The sequence below is a fragment of the Lithobates pipiens genome, unplaced genomic scaffold (assembly GCF_037356315.1).
Source record: "Lithobates pipiens isolate NorthernLeopardFrog02 unplaced genomic scaffold, aLitPip1_a1.2 Scaffold_66, whole genome shotgun sequence".
In the NCBI taxonomy this organism is placed as follows: Eukaryota; Metazoa; Chordata; class Amphibia; order Anura; family Ranidae; genus Lithobates; species Lithobates pipiens.
In genome coordinates this window covers 724851-746309 of record NW_027507888.1, presented here as the reverse complement: position 1 = coordinate 746309, position 21459 = coordinate 724851, and the positions used below count along the sequence as shown (strand labels likewise).

The following is a 21459-nucleotide window of genomic DNA, read 5'->3' as shown; positions in this document are numbered from 1 at the left end:
GAGATGCAATTCGATGTGCTGGGGGTGAAGCGATTCGATGTGCTGGGGGAGATGCGATTCTATGTGCTGGGAGCAATGTGATGTGCTGGGGCGATGCGATTCGATTTGATGTGCTGGGGGCGATGCGATTCGATGTGTTGCGGGTGATGCAATGTACTTTGGGAGATGCGATGCGCTGGGGGTGATTCGATGTGCTGGGGAGATGCGATTCGATGTGCTGGGGGGAGATGCAATTCGATGTGATGACATGTGCTGGGGGCGATGCGATGTGCTGGGGTGATGCGATTCGATGTGATGTGCTGGGGGCGATTCGATGTTCTGCGTTTGGGCGATGGGATTCGAGGTGTTGGGGTGAAGCGATTCGATGTGCTGATGCGATTCGATGTGTTGGGGGTGATGCAATGTGCTTTGGGCGATGCAATGTGCTTTGGGCGATGCGTTGTGCTGGGGGTGATTCAATGTGCTGGGGGAGTTGCGATTCGATTTGCTGGGGGAGATGTGATTCTATGTGCTGGGGAGATGCAATTCTATGTGCTGGGGGCAATGTGATGTGATATGCTGGGGGCGATGCGATGTGCTGGGGCGATGTGATTCAATGTGATGTGCTGTGGGGGCGATGCGTTTTGATGTGTTGCGGGTGATGCAATGTGTTTTGGGGAGATGCGATGTGCTGGGGGTTATGCGTTTCGAAGTTCTGGGGAGATGCGATTCGATGTGCTGGGGCGATGCGATGTGCTGGGGTGATGCGTTTCAATGCGATGTGGTGTGGCAAGGCAATTCGATGTGCTGATGTGATTCGATGTGTTGGGGGTGATGCAATGTGCTTTGGGCGAATTGATGTGCTGGGGCGATTCGATGTGCTGGGAAAGATGCAATGTGCTGGGGGAGATGCGATTCGATTTGCTGGGGAGATGTGATGTGCTGGGGGCGATGAGATGTGCTGGGGCTATGCGATTCGATGTGCTGATGCAATTCGAAGTGTTGGGGGTGATGCAATGTGCTGGGGTGATGCGATTCGATGTTTTGGGGGAGATGCGATTCGATGTGCTGGGGCGATTCAATGCGATGTGCTTGGGTGATGCGATTCGATGCGATGGGTGATGCGATTTGATGTGCTGGGGCGATGCGATGTGCTTGGGCAATGCGTTTTGATGCTATGTGGTGGGGCCAACCGATTTGATGTGCTGATGTGATTCGATGTTTTGGGGGTAATGCAATGTGCTTTGGGCGATTCGATGTGCTGGGGCGATTCGATGTGCTGGGAGATGCAATGTGCTGGGGGAGATGCGTTTCGATTTGCTGGGGCAATGCAATTCGATGTGATGACGCAATTCGAAGTGTTGGGGGTGATACAATGTGCTGGGGTGATGTGATTCGATGTTCTGGGGAGATGCAATTTGATGTGCTGGGGCGATTCAATGCGATGTGCTTGGGTGATGTGATTTGATACGATGTGTTGGGGGCGGCGCGATTCGATGTTCTGATGCGATTTGATGTGTTGGGGTGATGCAATGTGCTTTGGGCGATGCGATGTGCTGGGGGCGATTCGATGTGCTGGGGGAGATGCGATTCGATGTTCTGGGGAGATGCGATTCGATGTGCTGAGGCGATGCGATGTGCTTGGGCTATGCATTTCTATGCGATATGGTGGGGCGAAGCGATTCGATGTGCTGATGCGATTCGATGTGTTGTAGGTGATGCAATGTGCTTTGGGCATTTCGATGCGCTGGGGGTGATGCAATGTGCTGGGGGAGATGCAATGTGATGGGGGTGATGCGATTCGATTTGCTGGGGTGATGAGATGTGCTGGGGCGATGCGATTCGATGTGCTGATGCAATTTGAAGTGTTGGGGGTGATGCAATGTGCTGGGGGTGATGCGATTCGATGTTCTGGGGGAGATGCGATTCAATGTGCTGGGGCGATTCAATGCGATGTGCTTGGGTGATGCGATTGGATGCGATCTGTTGGGGGCGACGCGTTTCGATGTTCTGATCCGATTTGATGTGTCGGGGTGATGCAATGTGCTTTGGGCGATGCGATGAGAAGTGTTGGGGGAGATGCGATTCGATGTGCTGGGGGCGTTGTGATGCAATGTGCTGGGGCGATGCGATTTTACGGGGAGGGGGATCGATGTGCTGGGGGAATATTTTCTTATTTTTAACCCGATTATCTATGTAACATAGAGAAAGTTGTTTGTGCAAATAGTTGTAAATAAGCAGTTTTTTTTTTTAAATACTCCCACCATCCCATCTAAGGCCCCATTCACACATGCGGACATTATGTGCGTATTTCATCCATCCGTTTACGGATGAAGTACGGACATACATGCATTCCTATGGGATAGCGGGTGTCGGCGGATGAACATCCGCAAACACCCGATATCGTCCGCCTCCGCAATTGTCCGATTCTGCAGACGGAGGAAAATCCTATTTTTCTATCCGTCTGCAGAGCGGATCGGATGAACACGGACAGACGGTCCGTTCTCATCCGATCCCCCGTAGAGGAGAGCGGAGAGCTGACAGGGCGGTCCCTGCACAGTGTGCTGGGACCGCCCTGTTATCCTCCGGCTCAGCGGGGACAACAGAGCGATCCCCGCAGAGCAAGCGGATCATCACGGGGCGGATCATTACTGATCCATCCCGTGTGAAAGGGGCCTAACACCAAAACACAAGCACCATTTTTCAAAATTAATATGCACAGTTTGAACTTCATAAAGTCGTCTTCAATACGTCTAGATGCATAAATGAATTGTGTTTCTGAGATTATTATTTTTTTAATTATTTTTTTTTCTTTTTAAATGAAAAGCTGTACAGAAAAATGTATCAACTGAGTGTAGATATGTGTGTGTATATATGTACAGAACACGATGTATATATAGTGTGTGTTTCTTGAATAATATTCCTTGTACATGCAGTATATTTACTGGTTCCTGGAGGGAGGAGGGGTTTGCATAGATATGGGTGGCAACTTCCTCTAACACTGCCGTTGCCATGGAAACCTGACCTGAAACTTATTACACCGCTTGTGCAGCATTGAGCATGTGCGAGATCTGCAAGGCTGAAATCCAAGAAGAAATACAGTCTGGCTTCAGATGCCCACACTAAAGATGGCCACAGTCTGCTGCTAGTTTATAAACTTTCAAAATGCTGTATTAACCTAACAAAACGGACCTTAGTTTACAGACCAACTTTACTGAATACATTATTAAGCTTGTGTATTATAGGGTTATTTTTATTTAAAAAGTGTAATTTTGGCCGGAGCACCACTTTAACCACTTGCTTACTAGGCACTTAAACCCCCCTCCTGCCCAGACCAATTTTCAAGCTTTCAGCGCTGATGCACGTTGAATGACAATTGCGCGGTCATACAACACGCTGAGGTTCACTGCCCAAGGGAAACACGGCCTCTTCGGCCAGTACGGCAGAATAGCGATCACTCTGACTGGCTCCATCGATAATCTGATTAAAAACTTTGCGATCAAGGGTCTGGGGGGAAACGCATACGCGGTCTCGCATCGCCACGGACTCGAGAGGGCATCTACTGCTTCTGCACGGGGATGAGGCAGACGGGATGGAAATCTCGGCAGCTTCGCATTCATTGGAGAAGCAAAGAGATCTATTTCTGGTGGCTTCTGCAGACTCATGATCCAACTGAACTCTGATGGGTGCACTGCCCACTCGTTGCTGTCTGGAAAACAACTTGATAGGCGATCCGCCTGCTGATTCAAACGGCCCGGAAGGTAAACTGCCTTTAAATCCAACAAATTTCTTTCTGCCCATAACATAATGGGCTCTACTTCCTTTAATAATGTGATGCTGTGCGTTCACCCCTGCCGTTATATATATGAAACTGCTGCTCTGTTGTCTAGCCGCAATAGCACTTGTTTCTGCCGTAGATGTTCTTTTAGACTCAGCAGAGCCAAGTACACTGCTCGCAGCTCTAAGATGTTGGAGACTACCCCCGCCACAGGGACGTCCCATTTCCCTTGCACTGCCAGGTGATCTCAGGCGATTCGATGTTCTGATGTGATTTGATGTGTCGGGGGTGATGCAATGTGCTTTGGGCGATGCGATGAGAAGTGTTGGGGGAGATGCGATTCGATGTGCTGGGGGCGTTGTGATGCAATGTGCTGGGGGGATGCGATTTTACCGGGAGGGGGGCGATGCGATGTGCTGGGGGAATATTTTCTTATTTTTAACCCGATTATCTATGTAACATAGAGAAAGTTGTTTGTGCAAATAGTTGTAAATAAGCAGTTTTTTTAAATACTCCCACCATCCCATCTAAGGCCCCATTCACACATGCGGACATTATGTGCGTATTTCATCCATCCGTTTGCGGATGAAGTACGGACATACATGCATTCCTATGGGATAGCGGGTGTCGGCGGATGAACATCCGCAAACACCCGATATCGTCCGCCTCCGCAATTGTCGGATTCTGCAGACGGAGGAAAATCCTATTTTTCAATCCGTCTGCAGAGCGGATCGGATGAACACGGACAGACGATCCCCCATAGAGGAGAGCGGAGAGCTGACAGGGCGGTCCATGCACAGTGTGCTGGGACCGCCCTGTTATCCTCCGGCTCAGCGGGGACAACAGAGCGATCCCCGCTGAGCAAGCGGATTATCACGGGGCGGATCATTACTGATCCATCCCGTGTGAAAGGGGCCTAACACCAAAACACAAGCACAATTTTTCAAAATTAATATGCACAGTTTGAACTTCATAAAGTCGTCTTCAATACGTCTAGATGCATAAATGAATTGTGTTGCTGAGATTATTATTTTTTTAATTATTATTTTTTTCTTTTTAAATGAAAAGCTGTACAGAAAAAAGTATCAGCTGAGTGTAGATATAGTGTGTGTGTGTGTTTCTTGAATAATATTCCTTGTACATGCAGTATATTTACTGGTTCCTGGAGGGAGGAGGGGTTTGCATAGATATGGGTGGCAACTTCCTCTAACACTGCCGTTGCCATGGAAACCTGACCTGAAACTTATTACACTGCTTGTGCAGCATTGAGCATGTGCGAGATCTGCAAGGCTGAAATCCAGGAAGAAATACAGTCTGGCTTCAGATGCCCACACTTCAGATGGTCACAGTCTGCTGCTAGTTTATAAACTTTCAAAATGCTGTAATAACCTAACAAAACAGACCTTAGTTTACAGACCAACTTTACTGAATACATTAAGCTTGTGTATTATAGGGGTATTTTTATTTAAAAAGTGTAATTTTGGCCGGAGCACCACTTTAACCACTTGCTTACTGGGCACTTAAACCCCCCTCCTGCCCAGACCAATTTTCAGCTTTCAGCGCTGATGCACTAATTCTAGCACTAGACCTCCTCTGAAACTCTAACCTGGTAACCGTAAAAAAATGTTTAAAGCGTCGCCTATTGAGGTTTTTAGGTACCGTACTTTGTCGTCAATCCACAAGTGCATGCAATTATAAAGTGTGGCATGTTTGGTATCTATTTACTTGGCGTAACATTATCTTTCACATTATGCAAAAAAAAAAAATGGGATAATTTTACTGTTTTTTTTTTTTTATTCATGAAAGTGTCCCTTTTCCCAAAAAGTTGCATTTAAAACACCGCTGAGCAAATACCGTGTGACATAAAATATTGCAACAATCGCCGTTTTATTCTCTAGAGTCTCTGTTAAAAAATATATATATATATATATAATGTTTGGGGGTTCCAAGTAATTTTCTAGCAAAAAATATGGATTTTAACTTGTAAACACCAAATGCCAAAAATAGGCTTAGTCATGAATGGGTTAAGCCAGGTTTAACCATGAAGTAAGCATTTTAGGTTAACAGTAAAAAAAATGTATATCGTGCCATGGTTTCGATTTTGTATTTTTAACCCAAACCTCAGATTTCATTCTCTCTGGATAAGTAAGCATAATTCCATTGTAAATTTTCTCTTTTTCATGACTGTTTGATAAGCCATGAAATCTTCAAGCAAGATGGGAAGCTATGATCTCTCAAAGCAAGATGGGAAGCCAGGCACACTCCAAGCAAGACGGAATCCCTTTTCTGCTTCTGCAGCATTAGCAGATGGTGGGTACCTACATAAAAATCATGGATGATGATAAAATAAATATTCTAAATGTACCATTTCAGAATGTATTCCCAGGGGGTCTTCCATCCAGGCTCTAACCAGGCCCGACCCTGGTTAGTATCCGAGATCAGACGAGATCAGGCGCATTCAGGGTGATGTGGCCGTAGGCGATCTTTTTGGCCACTCTCAACCCTCTTGAAAAACACCAAGATGGTCACCTCGGCAAAAAAGCAGAAAAATAAAAGAGGTTGTCGACATCAACAACATATTAAAAAAAAGCCTACAGCTCCTGGTATTCCCATGCGGTGTACTATCCAGGTACTAACCAGGTTCGACCCTGCTTAGCATCCGAGATCAGATGAGATCGGGCGCATTCAGGGTGATGTACAGTAAGCGATCTTTCTGGCCACTCTCAACCCTCTTGACAAACGCCAACATATTCACCTTGGCAAACAACCAGCAAAATAAAACAGGTCGTCGACGCCAACAACATATTAAGAAAAAGTCTACGGCACCTGGAATTCCCAGGCGGAATCCCACCCAGGTACTAAACAGGCCCGACCCTGCTTAGCATCCAAAATCAAATGAGATCTGGCAAATTCAGGCTGATTTGGTCGTAGGCGATCTTTCTGGCCACTCTCAACCCTCTTGACAAATGCCAAGATGGTCACCTCGGCAAACAAGCAGAAAAATAAAACAGGTCATCGACGCCAACAACATATTAAAAAAAAGAATACGGCACCTGGTATTCCCTGGCGGTTTCCCATCCAGGTGCTAACCATGTCACCCTGAATGTCCCTAGACCTAAGTGCAGCGTAAACCATTATTGGGCAGTATATCGGGGTACCTAGCTCTATAAAAACCTGGCGGTGAACCTAAAAAAAATAAAAGTGCAGTGCTTGGCCTCTTAAATATAAATGTGTATTAATGTGACTTAATAGGAAAAATGTGTGTGTATGGAAAATGTGAAAAACCTAAATAATGTGAAAAATCATTAGTGAAAAATACTTTGAAAACCCAAATGTCCAATGAAGTCAAAAGAAATGAATCTGTAACTCAAATGTCCATTAAAGTGAAAAACCAAATAATCATAAAAAATAATGTGACACAATATAAAGTCCCATGTGAAATATAAGACAAAAAATGATGATTGATCTTGTATGTTCAAAACAACAATAATAATGCTTGACCACGTGGACCCTTCACCTCTGTAAACCAATAATGAATGCACCTGGGGTGATTAGGGTGTGCCCAGGCACGCAGCGTGCACCCCAGGTGCATTAGCATTATCCAGGAGCAGCACCAGTGATATGACGTTTTGAGGCCTAAGAGAGGATCCGAGCGTATTTGGAGACTACGTGATATCCGAAGGATTGGGTCGTTTCCCGGCTTCTTGCACCGAAACGATTGGGTCGGCTTTCGGCTTCCTTATCGAAACGTCTATGTGATCGTATCTGCGCAGACTGACCTCCCTTAACAGGGGGTCACTGGAGATCTGGTAAGCCTCCATTCATTATTGGTTTACAGAGGTGAAGGGTCCACGTGGTCAAGCATTATTATTGTTGTTTTGAACATACAAGATCAATCATCATTTTTTGTCTTATATTTCACATGGGACTTTATATTGTGTCACATTATTTTTTATGATTATTTGGTTTTTCATTTTAATGGACATTTGAGTTACAGATTAATTTCTTTTGACTTCATTGGAAATTTGGGTTTTCAAAGTATTTTTCACTAATGATTTTTCACATTATTTAGGTTTTTCACATTTTCCATACACACACATTTTCCCTATTAAGTCACATTTATATTTAAGAGGCCAAGCAAAGCACTTTTACTTTTTTCTGCTTTTGTGTGCCCAGTATCCAGGTTATAGTGTTCAGCTGCTGTTTTTATATCATTTTATTTTATTTTATTTTACTAAGCGCAGATTTCTAATTTCTTTTGTAACCTAAAAAAAATAACTAGCTACTTAGCGGCACCAGTGACACTAATGGAGCGATCAGAAAAACGATCGCTTAGTGACACTGGCAAAAGGGGGTGAAAGGGTTAACTCTAGGGGCAATCAGGGGGTTAAACCTTTATTGGGGGGGTAGGGGGCTACCCTGGACCTAACATTAACTGCCCTGACAGTATTTACTGTCACAACTGACACTAAATGCAGTGATCAATAAATAAATGATCACTGCAATCAGTGACACTGTGACTGGGAGGGGGGGAGATGGGGGGGGGGGGGGGGGGGGTTGTGTACCTACATGTCAGTGTAGTGTTGGTGCACACTTACTTTCACTGTTCTCCTCGTAGTCCGGTCAATAAGACCGCCCCGAGGAGAATGACATCACTTCCTCCCTGCCTGTGTTTACTATACACAGCGGGGGAAGCTTCTCATTCGCCAGGAGCGATCGAGAGGGGATGGCCAGAAACCAACGGCCATCCCCTCATCCCGGATCGCTCCTGAAGCGAAACGGACCGCCGCATCCAGCGGGAGGGGGGTCCGATCGGACCCCCCACCCACTGGAAGGCAAGCACGTACATGTACGTGCTTTCATAGTTTCATAGTTAGTTAGGTTGAAAAAAGACACCAGTCCATCCAGTTCAACCTAAGTGAGTGTCTACAATTGTCCCTATTCCTGTACATTGCACACTCACATTGGTCCCTACCCTCAAGGAGCCCACAATCCAAGGTCCCCATGCATATACTAGGGCCAACTTTGGACAGAGGCCAATTAACCTACCTGCATGTCTTTGGATTGTGGGAGGAAACCGGAGTACCCGGAGAAAACCCACGCAGACACAGGGAGAACATGCAAACTCCAAGCAGGTAGTGTTGTGGTTGGGATTTGAACCAGTGACCCTTCTTATTCCTAGGTGAGAGTGCCAACCACTACACCACTGTGCTGCCCTTGTGCCTGTCGGTGCCATTGCACCGACGTACATTGCCATGCGGCGGTCCTTAAGTGGTTAAGGATGATAAAATAAATTGTCTAACATGCTATAGAAGCAGTGTCAGAGTTATGAGCTTTAATCATAACTCATTGCTTGGGTTCATCACTGAATTTTGTGGACCCAAAAATATTGCTTGACTGCGTTAGGAATGAAAAAGTATATAGCTCAATTAACTGCCTGAGTTATGAGCTTTAATCAGAACTCATTGCTTGGGTTTACCCACTGAATTTTGTGGACCCAAAAATATTGCTGGATGGAGTTAGGAATAAGAAAGAGAGCAGGGATTTCAGTCTGATCCCTCTTGGGAAAGTCTACAGAGAGCCCCCGCTCTCTGGAAGTAAAGGGCGGCTGTTGGAAGACCATCTTACATTTCAATTGTAAGCTATAATTAAGCCTCTAGTCTGGTTGCTAGGTTGTTCTGAAGTAGAAGGCTGAGGGACTGGGTCAATCTCAGTTCGTGCTGGACTTGCGGAAGAGTGCTCATTCCTCTGAGAAGGCCGGGCTAGATCTGATTCAGTCTCTCTTCCAACTGCTTCTAGGGCAACATGGCAGGCAGTCCAAATGTTTGGTTATGGCCTATGAAGTGAATGGCAGATCCTATTCTAACTATTCATCCTTTCTTCCTGGGAATTCGGTGTTTTGATCTTGGAATGGTTCTTAGCTTTTCTTGGTTAGAGTATGAGGGCACCATACTACAGCCAACAAACTTTGGCCAGGCCAAAATCAATGTGCCCTATTCTTGGTTCAGACTTTAGGGACTGGGTCAAGATGTCTTCTCCCCATAGGGGAAAAGGTATGACACATGCCATTCCCACACAAATGGGTTTAAACGTCCATAATTTAAACCATATGAAAGTTTTCAATGAAAACTATTCATTAATGTCCATGTATAGTGTAGCCAGTAGCAAGCAAAAACAGAGTAGGGTTCAGTTTCAATGCACATAGATATCACTTGCTGCCCATTTGCTAGAGCGGGATTTAGACAGGACCCCCTCCCAAGCCCACTGTAGCATTGTTTGTATATAATGCTGTTAACTACCCGTTTGCTGCTCATTAGTATGCCCACCTTGGAGCAGTGTAGAATGCATTGCCAGTGATTTCCCCTTGCACATATGCTCTGTGGTCCCAACAGAGCAGATTTCATAGGCAATGTAAATAGTAAATGGCTGCTCTACTAGAGCCGGCCTTTGGTTTATATGAAATTCAAATGATGTGTTGTGCAATCAAGCCCACTGAAGCATTGTTTGTTTACAATGCCATTATTTCCCCTCCACTACTCATTTATATGCCCAACTTGGAGCAGTGTAGAATGCATTGCAAATGATTTCACCTTGCGCATATGCTTTTTGTGGTCCCAACAAAGCAGCATTCATAAGCAATGCAGATAGTGATTGGCTGCTCTAGGGGAGCCAGTTATATGAAATGCAAATGATGTGTTGCACAATCAAGCCCACTGTAGCATTGGTTTTATACAATGCCATTAATTCGCCCTTTGCTGCTGATTCATACCCAGTCTGGCGCAGCATAGAATGTATTGCGCCTGATTTCCCTTTTCAGGCTCTCTGTGGTCCCAACAGAGCAGTGTTCAGATGCAATGCACATAGATTTCTTGCTGCCCATTTGTTGCAGCTAGGCTTTCGACAGGACCCCCTCCCAAGCCCATGGTAGCATTGTTTGTATACAATGCCATTAATTTGCCCTTTGCTGCTGATTCATGCCCAGCCTGGCGCAGCATAGAATGCATTGCGATTGATTTCCCATTGGTTTCCAGCTCTTTGTGGTCCCAACAGAGGAGTATTCAGACACAATGCACATAATTGATTTATTTTTATTTTTTTGTTAGGCTTTAGTACGGTTATTAGTTAGCATTAGAACCATATTGTTTAATGTGAAAATGATGTATATTTTTACTGCTGAATGCTTTATTTTTTTAGAAACCAGGAAAGCATTTTATTGTTTTAAAATGCCTAGCTTGTCAATATTACAATTGAGTGCAGTGTGTTTTAAAGGTTGTTAATGCAATAATTGGGGCCCAAAGCCCCATATCATCCTCCTTGTGTTTTTTAATGTTACCAATATCTCGTTGCAGATGACTGGAATGAGCACAAGATGTATGTGTGAAATGCGTCCACATGACCATAGTTTGGTGTCTTTGGTGTTATCTTTGTGAAACAATATAAAAGGCAATCGGAAGTTCTGGATCTGTGGTCATTTCTTTCTTCCTTTTGACTGGAATGATCCAGTATGGCTGGGCTGCTGTTCGATCTAAAGTAAGTGAAGGGTACACATTCTTTTTTCATTTTATACATTTATTTTTCTTTAAAGATGCATTTAGCCTTTAACTCCAGGGCACGTTCATCCCATTGGTGGTCAATGGGCAGCATGTCTCCCCTTGGTGGTCAATGGGCAGCATGTCTCCCCTTGGTGGTCAATGATGGGCAGCATGTCTCCCCTTGGTGGTCAATGATGGGCAGCATGTCTCCCCTTGGTGGTCAATGATGGGCAGCACGTCTCCCCTTGGTGGTCAATGATAGGCAGCACGTCTCCCCTTGGTGGTCAATGATGGGCAGCATGTCTCCCCTTGATGCTCAATGATGGGCAGCACGTCTCCCCTTGGTGGTCAATGAGGATTCACTATTGAGTTGGCCCACCCCTTTGCAGCTACAACAGCTTCAATTCTTCTGGACAGGCTGACCACAAGGTGTAGGTGTGTGTCTTTGGGAATGTTTGACCATTCTTCCAGGGAGAGCATTTGTGAAGTCAGGCACTGATGTGGACGAGTAGGCTTGGCTCGGGATTCTCTGCTCTAATTCATCCCAAAGGTGTTCTATTGGGTTGAGGTCAAGAATCTGTCCAGCCCAGTAAAGCTCCTCCATCCCAAACTCGCTCATCCATGTCTTTTATGGATTAGTGACAGGAGGGAAGTTGGGGCTACTTCCCCAGGATAGAAGGGTGAGGCATTCACATGTAGTATCAACAAAATTCCAAGCTTCCAGGAATAGGAATTTCTCCAACTTTAGACAAGGCAGAGACCCCAAAAAGAATTGGAGGAGTACTCAGGCCACGTTTCTAAAGGCAAATAGAGAAGCCTCTCCAATAATCAGGAGGGGACAAAGTCCATTTGACAAAAGGCCACTGCAGCCAGGTTGAAGAGGTTTGCGGAGGTATCAAGCAGTCGTTGCGAAGATCCGTGGGTGGTTTCTACAGTCCGTTTTACCCATTTTTGGACCTTCCAAGATGTGCCCCCATAGGACTCGTTAGTTCTAACAAAAAGTCCAACTTCACAGCAGAAAGCGGAAGCTCGAGGGTGGAGCTTGGAGATGGTGGAGGAGTGAGACACACGCTCTGGGAGCCCTGACCCTCCACCTGGTCATTAGACGGTGATCGATTACCTGGAGTGCTAAGCCATGAGGCTGTAGCCTACATGCAGTAACCTGCACAGGGATGAATAGAAGAGAGAGGCAGAGGAGACAGACAGCACAGCCTGAGATTGAATTGTTTTTCCCCCGTACACGAGCCTCACGGAGACAAGCAGAGCCTGATACAGAGAACGCTGAGGGACGAGTGGTGCACGTGACACACCAGGAAGTGAGAGCCGGTGTGGTCTTCCTCCACTGTATCAGCAGAGTGTGACATGGAGGAACAACATGCTGAGCACAAGGGACAGAAAGGAGGGAGAGTGGGAGAGCTGGACCTGAGAACATTACTACAAGCTCTCCCTACCCGTGCAGACCTGCTGGCATTACCAACTCGAACGGACATGGAGGCGATGGTGGCCCGTTTGGAGGAGATGCACTGCAGAGAGCTCAAGGCAGTACAGGCAGAAGTTCAGCAGCTGACAGAGAGACTGGTGAGTGGGGAGACCGCATGGTCCTCCCTGGAAAACCGAGTTTACCATCTAGAACAGGTACAGAATGTACAATCCTCCCAGGTCTCTGCTATGCAATTACGGCTGGAAGAGTTAGAAGACCGCAGTAGACGTCAGAACTTACGGTTTAGGGGGGTCCCGGAGGCTATAGGACGGGATATGCTGCAGGCTACAATTTCTTCAATATGTGAAAAATTAGCTGGTCCCCTCTCCCAACCTTTGGAATTTGAAAGAGTGCATAGAGCCCCGGGTCCCCCGGTGACAAACACAAATAGACCAAGGGATGTGATATGTCGTTTTTTCCGTTTTGCACAGAAGGAGTTAATAAGCCGTAAGGCTTGGGAAAGTGGAGATTTAGAACAGAACGGGGCCTTGGTGAAAATACTGCCTGATCTCTCACGGGCCACCCTGCAGCGCAGGGCAATGTTGCGCCCACTTTTGGATAAAATCAAGATGATGGGGGGGTCCTATAGGTGGGGTTACCCCATCGCGTTAATTATAAAAAAAAATTCAAAGACATTTACCTTGCGATACCCGTCGGAACTCCCGGAATTATTTGCCTTCCTTGAAGCGGAGACGTTTGGGATACAGAACTGGCTGCAGCCAATAGTAAACACTTTAAGAAATAAGGTCGCTAGTAGAGAAAGAAGACCATGTATTCCAGAAAAAGATGGACTGACAAGAGAAAGGACAATCTCACTTTAAATAGAAGGGAAGATATGGGATTCGGACGGGATGCCTCTCTATTATGGTCCCCTTTTTTTTTTAGCTAAAAGGGGTTGCTCCCTCCGGACCCCACCCTTTTTTTATTTTTTTTTTACTTCCCCTTTCCCCGGTTTTTTTTTCCCCTTGGGGAGGGCTGGGTGGAGCGGGTGTCTCGGGGGGGGGGTTAAGGGGGGGATTTTTTCTCTCCTTTGTCCCCCCCCCCGGGGGGCACTCGGGGTGTTCACCCGGGCTCTCCCTGAATTCAGATATCACCCCTTTATATACCCGAGATGAAGGAAGGAACCCGCTTTTTTTTTATTTTTTTTTTTTATTATTGATGTCAGTGGGTACGCACACACAGATGTGTGTTTATAGGAATGAATAGGTTGGTTTATATACACGGGGAAAAGAAAAAATTCCAGAGTGTAATGGAAAATATAAGAGGAGTGGTATTATTGTTTCTATTGTAAATATATTATTAGATTGTAATTATGTTATGAAATAAGGAAACTAGCATTGTATTCCCTTTTTTTTTGGGGGGGGGGGGGGTTGGTTTTTTGGTGTGTTGTGTGTTTTTTTTTTTTTTTTTGGTATGGGGGGTTTGGTTCATTTGGGGCAGGAAAATGGAGGTAGTAGGCGCACAGAGAGTTTTTTAAGAGGGAGAGGTGGGAGGTGGTTACACTGGAAGGGGGAGTATATAGGGTATTTGGGGAAGATATAACAGGGACACATTTGAGGAATGTTTTTTTTTTTTTTTTGTGTTTGTTTGCCGTGAAAATTAATATTATATTACTGTGGTATCACTGTACAATTCGATGGTGTCTAATAGAAATGGCACCCCTATTTAAAAAACACATGTTTTTTTTTGGGGGGGGGTTTAGGAGGTGGGGGGGGGGGAGAAGGCAATGGGTAAAGAGGGGTGGTGGGTTTTTTTTTTTTTTTATGTCAATGAGTGCGCACACACAGATGTGTGTTTATAGGAACGGATAGGTTGGTTTATATACACGGGGAAAGAAAAAATTACAGAGTGCAATGGAAAAATATAAGAGGAGTGATATTATTGTTTCTATTGTAATTATATTATTAGATTGTAATTATGTTATGAAATAAGGAAACTAGCACTGTATTTTATTTTATTTTTTGCATAATTTAGGTGGCACTATACAACTTGGTATGTGTATATGGAATATTAGGGGGGAATATTCTGATAAAGTTTTGAAATATATGGAATAAACGGGAAAAACAGGAAAATCTGGAGGGAAGATATAAATAATAAATAAGAGGGGAGAACATACCAGATCTGTTCATACCGACAGCTTAAACAAGATGGGAACTTTAGGGAATCTAAGATGGAACACACGGTAACGGTAATTAGGAGGAAGCAAGAGAGAGTTAGAAAGGGGAAAGGGTAAGAATGAGGAATGTGGGAGAAGATTATCACTACCCCTTGGGGGATGGTGGGATGGAAGATGCAATGGGAGGAGGGGAAGGAAGGCAGGCATGTAGGTATAGGTAAAAAGGCGAGGTAACATGGAAAGGTAGCCCTAGATGGGGGCTATAGGACTGGGTGGAGGGGACTGGGAACAGAGCTCTCGGTTCTGTGCCAAATCCAGGCCGAACCCCAAATTAGGTTTACACCCACCTGAGCCAGACGGTCGGAGGCTCAGAGGGGGGTGTCTCTCTTAGGGGTATTTGGGTTTCCCCTTTTTTTTTTTTTTTTTTTTGTGTGTTTTTGTTTTTCTGTGGGGTTTTTTTTTTTTTTTTTTTTTTTTTTTCTTCTTCTCTCCCTCTCTCTCTCCTCCCCTCCCCCAGGATGGAGGGGATAAGGGTGACCTCTATGAATGTTAAGGGACTTAATGTCCCTGAAAAAAGAAGGATGTTATTAAATGATTTGAAACGTCATCGTACAGATGTAGCATTTGTACAGGAAACGCATTTTAGGACGGGTGGACTCCCCTTACTTCAGAACAGATTTTTTCCCTGTGTTTATCACGCACACAATCAAGAAGCAAAATCTAAGGGGGTGTCCATTCTCATATCTAATCGGATATCTTGGTCCCTTTTGGACAAACAAGTGGATGGGAATGGACGCTTCCTATTTCTTAAAGGCCATATTGATGGAGTAAAAGTAACTTTGGCTACGATATATGCACCAAACATACAACAAGATGCTTTCTTAAATAAAATTTTGAGAAAACTAGCAGAATTTGTAGAAGGAAAGTTGATTCTGGGAGGAGACTTTAATGTCTCCTTGGACCCCGGAATGGATACCTCTATGGGCTCATCCTCAACCCCAGACGGTGTTAGGAAGAGGGTCAAACGGGAGATGCAGGAGATGCAGTTGGTAGATGTATGGCGGATTTTCCATGCAGGAGAAAAGGATTATACTTTTTTTTCCAACCCGCATCAACAATACTCCCGTATTGATCCATTTCTTGTGCCACACTATCTACTCACGTCGGTAATAGAGGTGACGATAGGAAATATAACCTGGTCAGACCATGCACCGGTTACATTGCAGATCTCCCTGTCTAGCCCGGCTCGCTCCTCGGGACGTAGTTGGCGTTTGAATGAAAGTCTGCTACAGAAAGCAGATATACAGGAGGATATTATAAAGGAAATGATGGCATACTTTCAGACCAACGACACCCCGGGGAGCGACCCGGGCATGATATGGGAGGCACATAAGGTGGTCATGCGGGGGATTTTGATTAAACATGGCTCCCAAATGAAAAAAGCACGAGAAGCGCAGATAATAAAAATATCGGAAGAAATTCAAAAACTTGAAACGCAACATAAGAAAGTACAGACACCACTCCTAGGGAAAGATTTGGCACATTTGAGGAGGCAGATGACAGACCTTCACCGCTATAAGGCGAAAGCGGTGATACAGGCAGGGAAGAGAACAGGGTATGAACTAGGAGATAAGTGTGGTAGAGTGTTAGCGGGGAAGCTTAAGGAGAAGGAGAGGACAATCTATGTACCCAATATAAAGGGAAGAAATGGACAGCTAATTACAATGCCCAAAGATATAGCGCAGAGGTTCAAAGAATACTATGCGGCCCTCTATAATCTGACATCCCCTTCCTTCCCCATGGCCAAAGTGGAGGACTATTTAGCCTCAGCAGGTCTTCATAGATTGCCCTCTCCGGTCCGTAACAGCTTAGAAATCCCAATAACTGTTGAAGAACTAAGTGTAGCAATAAAATCAGTCAAAAAAGGGAAGACACCAGGTCCGGACGGATATACAATACAATATTATAGGAACTTCTTTTCAATATTAGGCCCACATATGGTAAAGGTTTTCAATGCGCTTGGCCGGACTGCCGCACCCCCTCCGGATATGCTTAGGGCACATATTTCGGTTATTCCAAAGGAAGGGAAGGACCCGGCGGAGTGCGGCAGTTACCGGCCGATCTCATTGCTAAACGTGGATTTAAAACTTTTCACTAAAATATTGGCCTCCCGTCTACAATCGCACTTACATCAGCTGGTACATTTGGACCAAGTAGGGTTTATCCCCTCACGTGAAGCGAGAGATAACGTAATCAAAGTATTAAACTTGGTACATTTTTCCAACCTAACAAAAACCCTGAGTGTCTTTTTAAGTACGGATGCAGAAAAGGCATTTGACCGAGTCAATTGGAGATTTATGTTTGCGGTATTAAGACACATGGGGGTGGGAGAGGTTATGCTACGGTGGATTGCTGGGATATATGCCTCCCCACAGGCTTTAGTGAAGGTAAATGGAGTTTTTTCAGAACCATTTAAAATCTCAAATGGAACCCGCCAGGGCTGCCCTCTCTCACCCCTATTGTTTGTCCTTTCATTAGAACCACTATTGAATAAAATCCGACAAAACCCAGATATCCAGGGACTCCAAATAGGGGGGCATAACTACAAAATATCAGCATATGCGGATGACCTTTTGTTTTCCCTATCCAGACCACACATCTCCTTACCAAACCTTATGGAGGAAATCGTAAGATATGGGGAGATATCAAATCTAAAAATAAATTATACAAAATCGGAGGCAATGGGGGTAGCTCTGCCTATAGGGGTACAACAGACTATACGGCCTAATTATAGCTTTAAATGGGTGAATGTAGCACTTAAGTATTTAGGTACATATATACCAGATAAGATGGAAAAGACTTTTAAAGTAAATTTCCCCCCCGTTACTACAGGAAATTCGGGTACTATTAGACAAATGGAAACAGGGATTACACTCGTGGTTCGCCAGATGTAATATTATAAAAATGAACATACTGCCAAAACTGTTATATCTATTTCAGACCTTACCTATAGATATTCCAACACCTTTTTTCCGCCAGATAGATACTCTTTTCACTAAATTTATATGGGCAAACAAACGTCCAAGGATCAATAGAAACATCATGAGAGCTCCTAAAGGCTACGGCGGCCTGGCAGTACCAGATATGTTTAAATATTACCAGGCAGTACACATTGGCAGAGCGATAGACTGGTGTAGACATACAGAATCTAAATTATGGACAGAAATAGAACAAAAATGCAGTTCAATACCCCTACGCAGAGCAATCTGGTGTTATACAACATTACCAGAATCGCTTAAAAAACACCCACTTATAGGTCCAACGTTGCGGATAGGGGCTAAGATCTGTCGAAATCCTCAATTCTCTACAACAAATTCACCACTATTTCCCATTCTGGGTAACCCTAGTTTTTTACCGGGAATGGAACCAGGAGCATTTCAGGGGCTTATAGAAAGGGGCTATACACAAGCATCGCACTTTCTACAATTGGAAACATGGCCTTCGATCGCCACATTGACGCAACAAGGAGGTCGATATGAAATACATTTTTGGGAGGCATTACAGTTGCGACATTTTCTTCAAACACTAGGACCGGCGACGAACTATCAAAGACAACTGACAAAGTTTGAGATATATTTTGAGGAGAAAGAGCCCCTTTCACGGGTAATCTCTAAGATATATGAATTGCTGAATGCCCCTCCAGAAGGTTTTAAAATGCCTGGAATTGAGAAATGGGAGAAAGACCTGGGAAAGACTTTTTCACCCACACAACGGCAGAAGATTATATATCTGGCATTGAACTCATCGATCTGTTCGCGGACTCAGGAATCTAATTATAAGATATTGACGCAGTGGTATTATACCCCGTCAAAACTCTGTAAGTTCTTTCCAGAGGCTTCTGACTGTTGTTGGCGGTGTAAAAAGGAACGGGGGACTTTGATGCATATATTTTGGCAATGCCCTAAGATAAGACAATATTGGCTAGAAGTACAAAAGATCTCTCAAAAATTTACATCATACCAGATCCCAGAAGATCCGGCCTTTTTTTTGCTTCACTGTACAGAAATACCTTTACAAACATATAGGAAATCGGTGATATGCCATCTAGTTAATGCAGCTAAGGTAGGCATTGCACTCAGATGGAAAGACCCCAGACCACCTTCAATTGCAATGTGGCTAAATAGAGTAAGAAATGTAGGTGCCATAGAGGACTTAATTCTCTCTGCCCAAGATAGAAAGGATCAATATAATGAAACTTGGAGATCTTGGAACTCTTTTATGAATTCTGAGGAAGGGAAGAATCTTATGGGGAACATAGCAGAGGAGTGAGTCCGCACGTACTTGAATGCGTTTGAACCCCCCTATGGGGGCTGGGAAGTACTTGTCTCTTGTGGGGGGGTGAGGGGATAGAGGAGAGGGAGAGGAGAGGGAGAGGAGGAGGGAGGAGGGAGGGGGGGGATGGGGGTAAACAATAATAATAATAATAATTTCTTATTTTTTTTTTATATATATATATATATATATATATATATATATATTTATTTATTTTTTTTTTCTTTTCCTTTCCGTTAGTTGGGCAACGGGAAAATAGATAAAAGATGAGGGACGTCTGGGGGAGTTATAACTGGGGGAAATAAGAATTATAATGGATAAGAATGGAATAGATAGATAATATATATAAATTGGAATATGTAATGTGTAAATGAAATAATTTGGTTTTATTTATATAAAAGAAGAGGAAAATGGATTATGCTCTATAGGATATAAGATATATTTATGTGAGAAATGAATGTCTTTGCTCCCCGTAATTGTTGTTCCACCCCTCTGGACTCATGTGATATGAATAAAGAAAGTTTAAAAAAAAAAGAAAAAAAAAAGAAAGCGGAAGCTCTGCAGAAATATCTTCACCTTCTTGTAGTACAACAGGCAGTTTTACCGGTCCCTCCCTCCGAGAGATTCATGGCATTCTATTCTCCTCTCTTCCTCATCCCCAAGAAGAGTGGAGAGTGGAGACCAGTGGTGGATCTGAAGAGGTTAAATCGTTTCATACAGCTCGACTCGTTCAAGATGGAATCCTTGCAGACGATCATCCAGATGGTCCAACCAGGAGACTGGATGGTATAGGTAGACTCGCAAGATGCTTATTTCCATGTTCCCGTGTTACCAGCGTTCCAAAGATTTTTGAGAGTGGCAATAGGCTCAACACATCTCCAGTTTCAATGCCTGCCTTTTGGCCTATGCAATTTCAGCCCTGGCACCTTCGAGTCTTTCACTTTTTGGATGACATTCTACTGCTAGCGTCCGATCAAGCCCAGCTACGGGGACCACAAGGAGATTCTTCTGAGGACTCTGAGAGAGTTTGGATGGTAAGTAAATACAGAGAGCCTCCTAACCCCTACTCGGGTGATGATTTACCTGGGTGCTCTATTCAGCACCAAGGCTGGTACAGTGCGCCTCCCTCCCCAGAAGGTGAAGGCGATTGTTCAGAAGATGGTCCACGTCAGATCTCTCTCCCACCTGTCAGCCTCAAATTGCTTGAGTTTAATCGGGACCATGGCGGCTTGCCTTCCAATGTTACCTTGGGCTCATTGGCATCTGAGGACTTTTCAATGGGGCTTTTTGACGCAGTGGAGGAAGAAGTCCCTATGTCAGAGAATATCAATTTCAGCTTCTATGAAGAGAAGTCTCCTCTGGGGGGTCAAAGGAAGACCTCATTTCAGACAGCAACGAGTGGGCAGTGCACCCATCAGAGTTCAGTTGGATCATGAGTCTGCAGAAGCCACCAGAAATAGATCTCTTTGCTTCTCCAATGAATGCGAAGCTGCCGAGATTTCCATCCCGTCTGCCTCATCCCCGTGCAGAAGCAGTAGATGCCCTCTCGAGTCCGTGGCGATGCGAGACCGCATATGCGTTTCCCCCCAGACCCTTGATCGCAAAGTTTTTAATCAGATTATCAATGGAGCCAGTCAGAGTGATAGCTATTCTGCCGTACTGGCCGAAGAGGCCGTGGTTCTCTTGGGCAGTAAACCTCAGCGTATGCCCCGCCGTTCAAGATCCCAGTGTTCCCGCAGCTTCTCTCACAGGGGAAATTGGTGCACCCAGCTCCTCACAAACTGAATCTACATCTTTGGATCTTGAGCGGCAGAATTTCCAGTCATTAGGATTCTCAGTGGGGGTGATTTCTACTCTCCTAAAGGCTAGGAAACCTTCCACGAACTTTATCTATTCTAAAATATGGAATACATTTAAAACATTTGCAGAAAGTAAGCAGTGGGACCCCACCACTCCATCCACCTCAGTAGTTTTGGAGTTTCTGCAGAATGGTTTAGATCTGCGGCTCAGTTTAACCAGTAGAGACCCGCACTATAGCCAAATGACGGCTACAGCGTGGACCTCCTTTGCTGGGACGACGTCTATTGACGTCGTCCCCTGCACGAGCAGCCTGAGGGGCGCACGCGGCGCGCTCTGTGATCGGCGAGTCTACAAGACTCGCCTGATCACGGATCCGAGCAAGGGGTCGATCCCGACCCCTTACCACGTGATCAGCTGTCAGCCAATGACAGCTGATCATGTG

The 21459-nt window shown here is 44.9% G+C and overlaps 1 long non-coding RNA gene and 1 pseudogene across 1 annotated transcript in view; one reads left to right on the top strand and one right to left on the bottom strand.

Moving 5' to 3' along the window:
* The first annotated feature begins 5927 nt into the window (after nt 1–5927).
* LOC143958947 (uncharacterized) overlaps nt 5928–21459 on the top strand; it is a 125042-nt gene continuing 109510 nt past the window's right edge. Inside the window, exons 1-2 of the long non-coding RNA XR_013270156.1 lie at nt 5928–6067; nt 11107–11287. This is a non-coding gene — a long non-coding RNA (uncharacterized LOC143958947). The remainder of the gene's footprint in view (nt 6068–11106; nt 11288–21459) is intronic.
* LOC143958972 (5S ribosomal RNA) lies at nt 6346–6463 on the bottom strand (annotated as a pseudogene).